Source organism: Heterocephalus glaber, unplaced genomic scaffold (genome assembly GCF_053883595.1).
Source record: "Heterocephalus glaber isolate CG9 unplaced genomic scaffold, H.glaber_assembly_v1.0 deba00001688, whole genome shotgun sequence".
NCBI classification, from domain to species: domain Eukaryota; kingdom Metazoa; phylum Chordata; class Mammalia; order Rodentia; family Bathyergidae; genus Heterocephalus; species Heterocephalus glaber.
Window position 1 is genome coordinate 9338797 of NW_028258413.1, and position 12969 is coordinate 9351765.

General features: G+C 44.3%; 1 long non-coding RNA gene across 1 annotated transcript in view; it reads right to left on the minus strand.

Annotated features, from left to right (window-relative positions):
* Window positions 1-938: 938 nt before the first annotated feature.
* Window positions 939-12969, minus strand: part of LOC147821909 (uncharacterized) — a 72864-nt gene continuing 60833 nt past the window's right edge. Inside the window, exons 2-3 of the long non-coding RNA XR_015446386.1 lie at window positions 10014-10120; window positions 939-4945 (exon numbers count right to left, since the gene is read on the minus strand). This is a non-coding gene — a long non-coding RNA (uncharacterized LOC147821909). The remainder of the gene's footprint in view (window positions 4946-10013; window positions 10121-12969) is intronic.

Below are 12969 nucleotides of genomic sequence, written 5' to 3' on the forward strand. Positions count from 1 at the left end.
TTTTGGAAATTTTATGGTTTTCATTGATATTTATAAAAGCTGTTTTCTTTTCTGCCTGATGCAGTATATTGTTTAGAGTGAGCTAAATTGAACTGCCAAACACATCAGCCCAGTTTCAAGGGCTTTGTCCAACATGGTCCAGGCCACGTGCTGACCTGCTTGCCTGCTGTTGGGGTGCTCACCACAGGACCATGGCCCAGGAGGCCTGGGTCCACTGTGACATGCCCTGGGGGTCTTCCCATGGTGAAAGAGGGAAAGGTGGCAAGGGGCACAGTGGATGTAAGCCTTGTGCTCAGACGTGACACAGGTCACAATGCCACATTTATCTAGGCAGATGTATATGATGACTATGTGTCATGGAGGTAAAGAGGTGCAGATTCCTCATGGGAGTGGAAAAGATGGCAGGAGTAAATATCTCCACGCAGCCCACTGGTGAACAGGGGCATGCCAGGGATCTTTGAGTCAGCGGGACATGAAAGGTGTTCAGAGAGGGAATGGCAGGGTCCAATTCACTTGGGAAGTTTGGGTCCGAGGGGTCCCCATTTCTTCATGGCAGAACTGTCTTGAAGTAAGTGTTATGAGGTGCTTCCCACATGCACTCCACTGGGGGATGCTGTGGCTTCACTGAGCGCATGAAGAAACCGTGCTTGTCCAGCGCTGTTTCCAAGAAGGACAGGTGCTTTCTGAGCCTCTCTCACGTTTACCTAATGTCTCTTTACTTACATTTGCTCATCTGTTGTTCATTGTAAACATAAACAGATATTTCATATAAGAGATAATAAAAAATTTTTCTAAATAAGGATAATGGATGTCTAAATGGAGCTTTTTTCCAGAAAAGTTATAATTTAGAATTTTATGAAAGAATGTTCCAGTCTGTAGATGACAGACAATAAAGTCTGCTTCACATTTCTTTGCAGTGTTGAAGTATTGTCCAAGGCTTTGTCCAAACTAATAAGACACTTTCAATTAAAAAACTTGGGAGTCATTTAGTTTTCAAAAGGCTACCAAGTATCAAGGTGTAATTTACCTATGAAGTTAAAAATCAGTAAGTAATGTTCTATTTGCTACTTGGTTGATTGGAGATCATTAGCTCTTTCAGAAAATAACACATTTGGCCAATTTGAAGAAAAATAATATTTTTATTAACTGTTACATGGACTATTAAAACTGGAATTGAAAGATTTATGGATAACAAATTTTCAAATTTTGAAGATATTATAAAACCTTTTTTAAAAAATTGATTTACTGCAACTATGAAACATTACCACATATGACAATAAAACTAAGGTTAAGGCTGAGGGAAGTCATTAATAAGAAGAAGACATTCAAATGATGACAAGTACATAATGCAAATGCTGAGAAGATATCATTAAGAGTCACTCAAATAATTGGAAGTCGTTAACAAGTCACCTACCTAGAGTGGTAATTCAGTAATTTCTCTGGTTCTTAATACAGCTGAGCCTCAAGATGCAAATTATAAATCCTTTGTGGGAGGGGACAAAATCAGGGTCACAAATCGGTAATGTAGATGTGGACATTCCAAAGGCACACATTCAGTTACAAATTACCCTTATTTTGCAAACAAACTCAGGGTAGTGATTGATTTACAACCACGGAGACCTAGGGGAACCTATGGAGGGAGAGGAATCACCAAAGGGGACAGTTCCATGGTCTGGGAGTCCGTCATGTGGCTAGAGCTTCCACTGAGTGAAACCCCTGAAAGGGACAGCACAGTGACATAGTTTTCTATTCAGGGCTACATTTGCACATGAGAAGTACTGCTCAGCTAGACATAATAATTCACACCAATGACAGTCATCCTTAGTCATCAAAAATGTAATTATTTTCAGCGTAGTGGCTGAGGAGCTAGCGACCTTTATAGTATCAATGAGAAAAGATTTCCATCCAAAACCCTAAAACCAAACCCAAAACAAGTGCAAAAACCATGACTTTCATGGGCTGTCGAGCTCAACTATCCAAAATAATCAAGTCTCCATTGGTTGTTAATTCCGCCTTATCTTGATTACAAAAAACAACCCCCAAAATAATTTTGACCTATAGGTGGCAATAGTGGTATTGTTCAAGTCAGTGTAAAAAATGGTGTGAATAAGGGAACATAAGTTAACGCCTCAGAAAAAAAGGATAGACTCTCAAATCCATCTTTGATGAACATAAAACAATTTGAAAAGGGGATCAGTTTACAAATGCTTGTGGAATTTGCACCTTCCTTGCAAAAATTTTCCATTGAATTATGTAGATTTGAATTTGAAAAACAAAACTCTTATTCACATGTTCTAAAAAATGAGTCCCAATATTACTGTACTTTGATTTTGCTTATTCATAATGGTTTTAACAACTGTGAACAAAATTAGTTTTTATCTTTGTTTACATCTAAGAATATGACAGTAAACTTCAAATCCTTTTGTTTAATATGCACAGCTAGCGATTGTGTCAGGAACTCTAGTGGCCTCAGGGACACTGGTAGATCTACCAAGGCTCAGCCCAGGCGCCCACGGAACTCCTAGTGTCTCTGAGATGATCATTACGTTTGAGAGTTTCTGCAGTGAAAGAGCCCTTCAAACTTGTAGTGCAGTTGCTTTTAGTGCCTACAAACTCACATGTATTAGCTCAACATACAACACTGTGGCCTCTCCTACTCCTTCCTAAAACTGATGCTTCCCCTGGGGGATGAGTGGAGGTTTCTGTTGAGAACTATTTTTGTCCCCAAGATCTCCCTCGGATTTACTTTTCTATAGTTTGTCTGTAACTATTTTTTCCATTTCCTCTCTCTTTACTCTAGAAAGTTCATCTCTGCAAGGCGGTCATTGGATAAATAAGGAAAATCAGTAAGTGTTGCTCTGCACAGGGAACAAATGGGGCTGGGTGTGAGAGACAGAGGTAGGGACAGAGGGTGTGGCATGAAGGAAACACTGACAGAAAAGCTTTGGAAAATTTTAAATAATAAACAAAGAGCACGGGTTTCTCTCACCTTCCACACCTCAGATAATGTGACAACTTAAATTTAAGTAAAATTGAAAATTCTGTCCCTGGGTCCCACGAACTGCATCCCAGAGTTGAGTGTTCACCTGTGAGAAGGGTGTCTGCTGGTGCTGACCCAGAGCATCTCCATCCTTCCAGAAGGTTCTACAGGAAGCATTGCTCTGTGCTGTAGGTTCTTGGGCTGCTAATTCTTTTATTTCACTCCACTCCATGTCTACACAGAACCTTGTACATAGAGTCGTCCAGAAAATGTTTGCTGATTGAAAAGATGAAAGAGAAATTCTAGGGAAAAAGGTGAAGAATTTCAGGATCTGAGGTGCTGGCTCATGTCCAGAGCCACTGTGCCACCACACAGGTGATGCCTGCGAGGTGCGGTACAGAGTGGCTTCAGCAGTGCTGTTCCCAGCATGCTCTTCTGCCCCTTTCTTATGGAGGACAGGGTCACGTGGCCGAGCCCTTTGTCCAAGGACAAAGCCTGAGCAATGGCCTCCCCAGCACACTGCAAAGGCTGACCAGCATCTGTCCCGCATTGTCATCCCTAATCAACACTGATTCACTCTTTTTTTGTATTTCCCAATTTGCCAAGATGAGCCATTATAAATTAGGAAATGTAACACATTCAGATTATAATTTAAAGGGCTTTCAGATGATACATAATTAGCTTGATTCAGGAAGGATAAACCAAAAGAATGAATTCTTAATGTGAATTTAAAGGACATTACTTGCTGCAGGCAAAACTATTAAAATGCCACTGTTTGGAGAAGGAAAAATTAGAAAGCGGAGGCAGCGGTGAGCCCAGCAGATCCATGGTTTTCATACTTATGCCAGGATCAGAAGCCAGTGAGCTAGGGAGGGTCACGTGGATCAGACCAAGATGCGCAGCCAGCCAGCCTGCACCTCCCATGCTCAAGACAGCTTGGACTTCTCTTGGGGATGCAAGAGTGAGGTGCATTTCCCCGACTTGATGCATTCATGACATGCAACAGGAGCGTAACTAACGCCAGACCATCCTCCCTCGCCTGTTCATCAGCCCCTGACATAGCTCCACTCCATGCCAGTCGCTGCCCTGTGCTCAGCTCATCCTCGTGGTCACCTGTCCTCAGACAGAAAACAGAGGCACTGAGAGCTCAGGTAAGATCCTGAGGTCACACGGGAAGGAGAGCAGATCCCAGATGGGAGCCCAGGCCACTGTCTTCGGGGGCTGTAATGACACAGTCATTCCCTCTCAGGAGAGTAGTGTCAGTTAACGTGAGGTGCACTTTAGCATCCTTCAAAGGTGCTAGCCTCACTGAGGAGTGTGAGAGCCCTGACAGAGATAGAAGAGGGTGAGGACCACTTCCTCTATGCTTAAAGAATCTGGCTAGGGGTCAGCCAGATGTCCAAGCAGTGACGGACAGTGCAAAAGCAAAAATGCAGCATTTGAAACAAGAATGTCTCCTTTTGTCCAATCCTTCCAAGATTTAAAAAATCCTTACAACAAGCTAGTGAGGGTGCTGGACAGATGGCAATGAGAAAGGCAGCACCCTGCCACCTGCGTGACCTTGAGAACATTATCTGAGCTCCGGACCACACAGCAGGAGTCCACAGCCTGGCAGGGAATGGACAGCCACAAAGGCAAATCTGCTGCTTCATGGAAACCTCAGAGAGAAGGTATTAGATCAAGTGCTGCAAGGGACAAGCCAGCCCAGCTTCATGGCCAGGAGCAGGTGCAGGAAGTGTCCAGAGAGGTAGGTGGTCGGGACTGCGCTGTGAAGGTGAGGACCAGGAGCTGGCCAGGCTCCAGCCTAGGCGTGCTGCTGTTTCATGGATGGCCCTGCTGGCCTGGCCCCGAGGTGCCTTCAGCGGCATCTTGGCTTTGGGTCTCCAAGTGCTTGCAGTGCCTTCCCCAGATCTCGACAATAAAAAAGACCTTTATGGTCCCGGGTCCCCGAAGGAGCACACTGCCCTGTAAAAGCAGGGGATGAGAGCAGGGGAGAGGGGCTGTCAGGGGAGACCACCGTGGACACCAGAGCCCGGAGGGAGCAGACCTGACAGACGTGGGTAAAACTGCAGCCCTGCATGTGAGTGAATGGTCATGGAATAGAACACTCACTCCTCAGTGGCTGCTGGGAAAGCAGTGGATGGTGACTCTTTTTGAGCAGGACAGCAAGACAGCTTCCTCCTAGGGGCTCAGTGTGGAGCAGCAGGACAGGGCTGGGAACATGCTGCATTTGGAAGCCAGGCCCATGGAAAGCAGAACCAACCCATGTGCTACAGTAACAAGAACAGAAAACTTTTGATGAATGTGCTGCCCCGTGTAAGGAGATTTTGCAAGATGACCAATGGAAATCCTACTGAATGCTTCAGAACAGTCTTTACATGTTAATCTTGATTGTGGTGCCTTGCATTACATTCTTGGCACAGGTGTGACTTCATTGTTCTTTTCTGGTTCACTTCCTGGTGGTCACTGTGATCTTCATGGTGAGGTCACCAAATGGTGATGTCACATGTTCTGCATCCTTGGGGCAGGTTAAATGGGCAACAACTGCATTTGTATCTTATGCCTTGTCTCATTTTTATATCTGGATGTCTCTGTAGGTTTTTCACAGCATTCTTATCTTGTTATCTTCTGCCATTGTTCAAAAGTGTAGTTGGTAATCTTTTCCTTCCCTTTGAAATTAAATTGTTAGGCCTGTGACTTCCCCTTGGATGGGATTTGACATACATGTACATACATAACCCTTTTAGTAATTGCTAAACTCTAAAAGCAGGTTATACTTTTAGCAATCTGGAATGCTTCTCAATGAAGCAGCAAGAAACAAAATGAGATTTTGGGAAAGGGAAATGCATTAGGCCTAAGACTTGTGCACACACCCTACTCAGGGCTCACCTCTCTTTGGGCTGTCCAGAGCACGACCCATTTCAGCTCCCCTGGGATGACTGAAGCATGCACAATCAGACACAGTCTCTGTGTGCCTGCGGTCAAGAATCCAGGGGTCTGAAGAGCACGATGAGCTCTCCAGGATGGATGGGTTGCAAAGTCTGGAAAGAGGTGCTGGGAGGTGGCCCTTGCCCCACAACACATCACAATTTAAGGAGGAAATCAAGACAGGAAACTGGGCAACCTCCAGGGTGAGTCCTAAGGAAGGAGACAGCAAGCATGAGGAAGCCCACAGCTGCAGAACAATGGGAGCCACGAGAGCTATTTTTGCTTGGCCTCAACAACTAATCGAGAGCCTGGTGGAACTGACAGTGTACTCGGCCTTCTCTCAATCTTCTCTTCTAAAACTGGAAAGTTTTGCTGCCAAAAAGTACTTATCTCTTTTCCTGCTTAAGGATGATTAAAATGCCATTCTGCTCTTTCATCGGAGTGTGTTTATCTTGAAATGAACTTATTCCAAATAGAAAAATATTCAACCATACCAAACAACAGGGATCTGTGACTGGGTTTCCATTGCTACTGTTTTGCTGTGTTTCAGCTGCTCTTGGAACTGCCATGTCTTGCAGACCTCCCTTGGCAGTAGATATGGAAAAGAATGGCCAAAGGCCTTCAGTAGCAGATGGCGTACGTAGCCACCTTGTTTTCTGTTGTTGCATTTTTTAAGAATTCCAGATGGCTCCACTGGGAAAATAAAATTCACGTTGGAAAGCTTTGGTTACCCCCTACAATTTTCCTAGTACTTTTCAAACTGCCCCAAAGTGAAAACAGATGGAAACTTTACATTATCAAACCAGGAAAGAAAACTTTGTGCAGAATGGTGAACCCTAGGAGAAATCTGCTGTCTACTTGGTCCTTGCACAGGGGTTTCTGGGTTTGGTGGTATCGACCCTATCCACAGGGGTGCTTTGGAGCTTGTGGTTCTTCTAACTGCAGGAGACTGGATGTGTTGCCAAAAACTTAGAACATCCCTTTGAGCTGGGCATCTCAAGGTTCCAAGGCAGCCTTCTACTACACGGCCTGGGTCCTAGACGGATAGCACAGGAGGGCGGGACAGGCTTCCACTACTACTCAGGGGGAAGATGGGCATTCTCAGTGCACTGTCAGAATTCCCAAAATGTGGAGACAGCTGGAAACATGTTAGGTCTCCAGTGGGAGAAAGGTGTAAACAGGCCAGAGAGGGTGTGAACATGTAGCATCACAGGATGAGGAATGGGGGGGATGGTAATTAGCAGCCAGAGCTCCCACCAACTGCTTCTCTTTCTTGGGTCTTCTCTAAGTCTTCACCACCCAAGCTTCAAATGGACTGTCCTGGTCACTTTCCTGAGTGCACCAGCATGGGCACCAAGACCCGGGACATCTCTAATGGCCACTGGCGACCTTTGGATCCAGATTCATTGCACTTTTCCTCATTGATTTTCTTTCTTTCGAGCATACCATATTGTACTGAATGAATACAATCTGATGTGATAGCATGTGATTCTTGAAGTTTCTTGGAACTTTGCTTTCGTGTAAAGCATGAACTCAACTTAGTGCCCTTCCCTAGGGAGCATGCTGACAAGGCTGGCTCACCCACTCCTGTTGCCTAGCTTCTCTGGAGCTCAGGACCTTCTATGGCCTGGGTTATTCCAACATACCCAATTCCTGCTGCTAGGAAAAGAGTTAGGATTTAGAAGATCCTAGGATTATCTGCCTAAACAACCACTTTCATAGCTGAAGTGCAATTGTATGTCATATATTCTGGGGTCAGACTGACATCCATAGTGTTGACCTGCGGTGGTTTGTGTAGAAGGGGGGGGCGGTAGGGAGAGTGGGGGAGAGAACACTTTGCTATGTGAGATGGAGAAAGACCAAGAGCTTGTGCTCAGGGGAAGCAGATGTTAGGAAGAGTTACTTTAGGACCAGCAAGGTTTAATTTAGATTCAGTAAATGATGCCCTTGATTATAAGTGAGGTAAACTGGGCTCCATCTGTTGTGGTCCTTCCTCACCCACCAGCAGTGTGACAACCTGCAAGTCCCTCTGTCATCCCGCACAGTCAGCGAGGGTTGAGCTAGACTCGACCTGTGCAGATATCAGAGTCAAATGCTTAATTAAGATTGATTGCCCAGTTTCAATGATATACATTAATTTTTAGCTGTTCCAGTAAAGCAACAGTGAACTTACACTACTTACCATTTTCTTCCCTCCTCCCCCATTCCCACTTGTGATACTGTTTATACATTTTCAGAATACATCGCATTTTCTTTCATTTTATCACTTGCCACCTATTTGCCATCACCTGACGTGTGTCTTAGGGACATCAATGTCTCACCGCCTGTCCTCCTCCGCCATTTTCCATCCTGTTTGAGTTGGCTGGGTTTCCTCTCCGCACTGTACTCCTTGGAGCTGGTAATGACTCTTGGGTCTTGGTTGAGTCTGAAGCAGTAATGTTTGTCCATCATTTGTTCTGTGTGAAAGGCAGTGACCAGGATACAGACTGAGGCTTGCATGCCCCTTCCTTGAATGTTTTCCTTCTTTCCTCAGAGGGTTTCTTCCTCGCCTTCTTAGGAACTGGCTGTGGAAAGTCTGGCATCAGCGTGGCCGTCTTACACCTAAAATCACCATGCTATATCTTCCTGATACCTTTAAAAGTAAATATGTTTTCAGGTTATGTCTCAGAATTGACCATTCTGTGTTGTGGTGAATCTCTCCCCCGAGTAATGGCTTCTTTTTCATGAGGAGATTCAAGTCTTCTTTTACTTAAATTTTCTTGAGATACATGTTGACAGGTTGAGTCTTCTCATCATTTAGTTTTTGGTGGAGCTCTATTATGTCGATATTTGATGCCTTTTGCCTCTTTTTGAAGTATCACATTGCCAATATTTTTATATCTTTTAAACTTGTTTATTTTCACATCTTTCCTCTGTAACTTTTCTTATGCTTCCTATGGTATCAGTATCTCCTCTGATCCTGTAGTTTAGTCCTAATTCCCAAAGCAATTCTCCCAGTCCAAATGCTGCCTGTTTCCACTTTACTGCTGTCTGTCTAGACATTGGCTCCTCCTGTCCGGTCATATCATTCTGATCCTTGTATTTCCTTCAGGGCTACAATTGCTTCTGTATTATTCACAGTGAAAGATTGTGTGGTAATTTTTTATCCTTTTGCTATAACATTTTTTTCTGGTAAGATTTCTTTGAAAATAAAAAATGCCATTATTCTTTGCTTTTATAGTATCACTGCAAGAATTATATTAGTTTGCTAGTGTTGTCATTAAAAAGTACCACAAGATGGATGGCTTAAAACAACAGAATTTATTGCTTTACAGTCATGAAGGCTGGGAATAAAAAGTCAAAGTGGTGGCAGAGCCACGTGCCCTCCACAGCCCTCGGGGGTCCCTACTGGCCTGGGCCCAGCTCCAGAGCTTCCCAGCCATCCCTGACAGCCCTGCCTGGCCATGATGGCTCTGCAGTCTCTGCCTCCTTCGTCACAGGGCCCTGTCGCCTCCCATCTCTTCTCCCCTCATCAGGACACGGGCTACTACACCCCAGCCTGACTTCATGTGACTAATCCCATCTGCAGCCAATCGATTTCCAACTGGAGTCATATGCTGAGGCTCTGAGGGCGAAGACTCCATCATCCATTGGACAGTTTAACCTCTAACAAGATGCTGTGGGGCATTTTCTCACTCAGGCTGGGATGAACTGGATTCCCACACTAGACGTGAGCAGGAGACTGTTCTGGGAGTAGCGTGGGGAGCTGGGGTGGTTTGCCCGGAGCCTGGAGCTAAGGAGAGGCACTGATTCATCATCACCTGAGCCTCTAGCCTCCACCCTCACCCCAGAGCCCTGCTCCACCACCAGACACCCTCACCAGGAGCACAGCCCTATCTTTTGCCCATGGGAAGATGGTGCCTTCTCAGATCCACCCGTGCCAGGTTCTCGAGGGACCTTCTGCTACAGGCAGCCACAGTGACAGTGCTCTGTGCACCTTAGCTGTCATAGCAGCTCCACCTGGAGAAGGGCTGCCTGAGACCCCAGCCCAGCTCAGACCACCTGTGTGGCTCATGGTGTTTCTGGTGCACTGCTTCGAACTGCACGAATACTTTGCTGGTTCTACCTGATTTTGCCTCCACACGTATTTCATAATTTTCACATTTTCTGTCTCCGGTTTTGTTGAAGACGTAGCTTATGTAGTCTTCCCTTCCTCTTGCCTCCTTCTTGTCCCTGGAGAAGAGAGAAAATTCAACAGTATCTGGTGGTTATTATTACATAATAAATTCTTGAACTGGTTTCTACTGAGAGAAAGGTTAGCTAGCAACATGAATTCTTGCTTCCCTGTGTCTCTGCCTCACTTGCTATTTCTTCTCTTACTTTTGCGATTTCTATTTCCTCTTTTGAAAGATGAGCTGGTAAGCTAGGAGCCATTTTAATTCCTATAGATCAGCGTTGTCCAACACTGCCCTTTATCTGCACTGTTGACCCAAGTGTGACTCATGAGCACTTGAAATGTGACTGCTAGGCCTAAGAAATTGAATTTTTAGTTGCATTTAATTAACTTAAATTCAAATAGCCATGCACAGCTCATGGTCAGTGCTGGAAATTGCTGTTTTAGACAATGGGGAGAGGAGGAATGTGGGGGATGGACAGATGCAAAGCAGGCAGAAGAAGATGCTGAGGTGTGTGGCAGGGAGAGCTAGAGAGAAAGACTCCTGGTTGTGAGGTCCTGACCTTATCAGTCTATATACCATAAGGTGTAAAACCTCCATCCACCCTCCTTTTTTAAACAGGAAGTAAAATTTCTGCTTCTCACCGATGCTCGCGGCAAACACTTCCTTCTGGAGAACTAAGGACATGCTGAGTTCTGCTCCCCGGTAGCTGAGGGACTGTGCTCTGGAGCCTGGCCACACTTGGGCTGTAACACTGCCCTATTGTCATGGTTAAGATCTGATTGTTTCCTTGCCAACTGAGGGGAAATAAGAATTATGCACCAAATTCAAGTTCCTGGGGATTGAACCCGAGGAATACACATGTACAGAAAGGAGTGAAGGCCCTTGCACTTCTGAATACAAAAATTTTATCACACAAAAATAGCAATTAGGATATAGCAGTTATCTCCTAGGACAAGAAAGCTCAGGAAATCAGGCCATTTCAGTGATAAATGCACAAACAGGCATTTCCATCACTGTGATCTGAACACTTTGGATACAGAATTATGCAAACATGTAGAACAGCATGGTTATTAGCGTAATGACATATAATCTTTATTTCCCTTTTGGCTATGAGTAAGTAAAGAGCAATCTTTGGTAGTGAGGGAAGTAATTCATCAGAAAATCAAGCTAAAAAATGGTCAGAACCATATAATTACAGAAGTAAAAGGCATCCAAATTAAATGCCTACTGAAGACCAAGTGCTACAACCACTGATCCTCAGACAGCATAACATGTCATCAAATCTTGAAAATGTAGAGCAATCGTGTGGCTTCTGCTCAGTTTTGTATGTATAGGTCTTTGTTTCAGGTGGTGCATCTAGCAGGGGTTTGAAGTGAGTTGGTGCTGAGAAAGAATGGCCCCAGTGCAAAATGTGATGATCAGGGAAGCCAGTGTCCCCCGGGGATTCTCTAGACTGACATTGTGGTGGGTCTGCCATTCACATTTGCAAATAAAAGAGATCATGCACGTATCAAACTGATCCTCTATTTTACAGCAAAAATACTTGGTTTTAACTCAGTAGTTTTCCTGTTAAATATCTCATTGTATATTCACATGCACATCTGGATCAAAACATGTATTTTAGGAAATCTGGGCTGTTTTCACCAGTAGTTGTAGGTCTTGGAATATTTTTACCCTTGATTTATGGATTGTCTTGCTTTGTTTCCATGGTCCTGCTCCAGATGGTGACAGCCTCAAGGTTGCTGGAAGGACTGACATGTTCACACCAGAGACACAGGGGATGAACCACTGCTGTAAACTCCTGTCATCCTCATGCCCAATGTGGCCAACTGGTAAAAGCCAAGTGCACACTTGGCTACCAAGGAACTGTCTTCTTAGACTCCTCACCTGACTGCTCCTGCAGGAAGATTTAGAAATGACAGATATCTTCACAACAGCCTCAGTCCTTGCAGAGCAGATCACAGACCAAACATCACATTCTCAGGCAGGTTAGTGGTATTAAGGATCCTTTGATTGTATTTGGTAACTGCATGGAAGTGTTTTTGTCCTTTGAAACTGCATTAAAACTGACTATTCTGGATCATGTCACCAACTGAGTTTATATATGACAAGTTCACATATAAAAAGCCCAGGACCCTTAGCAAAATAATTAAACAAGTAGGTACCTGTGTCATGCCGGAGGCATGGAACCAAAGTGGGATTTCTCCTGGGTTTACTTCTGAATTGGTCCTGTTGTTCATTCTTCAGATGAATGAAAAGTCAAGAAATGCTCCCCAGTTCTGACATAAAATAAAGCTGAATATTTCAGACACCATGGATTTTGACTTTTAAAACTATTCACTAAAGATCTGAAACATGATTCACTTTTTCATGTTCTGGGAGATTTTAAAAAAAGTTACCTAAGCAAAATGAGGAGAATGTGACAATCTACTTGACTGTTGTTAAAATAACACTAAGACATTTTTAAAAAAGTATTAATGACCAAATGACAGCCAACCTGTATTTTTATTAGAGCCATTAGAGGTTGCTGCTCCATGCCAGTTGCACCTCTGTGGTGTGGGGACCGCAGCTGCGACAGTCCTGGGCATCCAGCCTCTCCCTGCCTCTGCGGCACCTCTGTTTGCTATCTGACTTCTCATTTCTGCTCCCAGACCAGGTTCTTGAAAATGAGGCCCATCTCACTCTTTCCATATCTCATTTGTCTTTCAGCTCCCAGCATTCATTTGCCATTTGCCCCCAGTTAAGCTGCAAATAATACCTTTATTGCCAAAAGCAATGGACGCATTTAAGATTTCATGTTTCTCGATCTCTCTTCAGTGGTTTACATGATGCACTCGTAGATCCCTCTTGAAATCTCTGGCTTTTGTGAGCTTTCGTTCTTTTGCTTAGGCCCATCTGTAACTT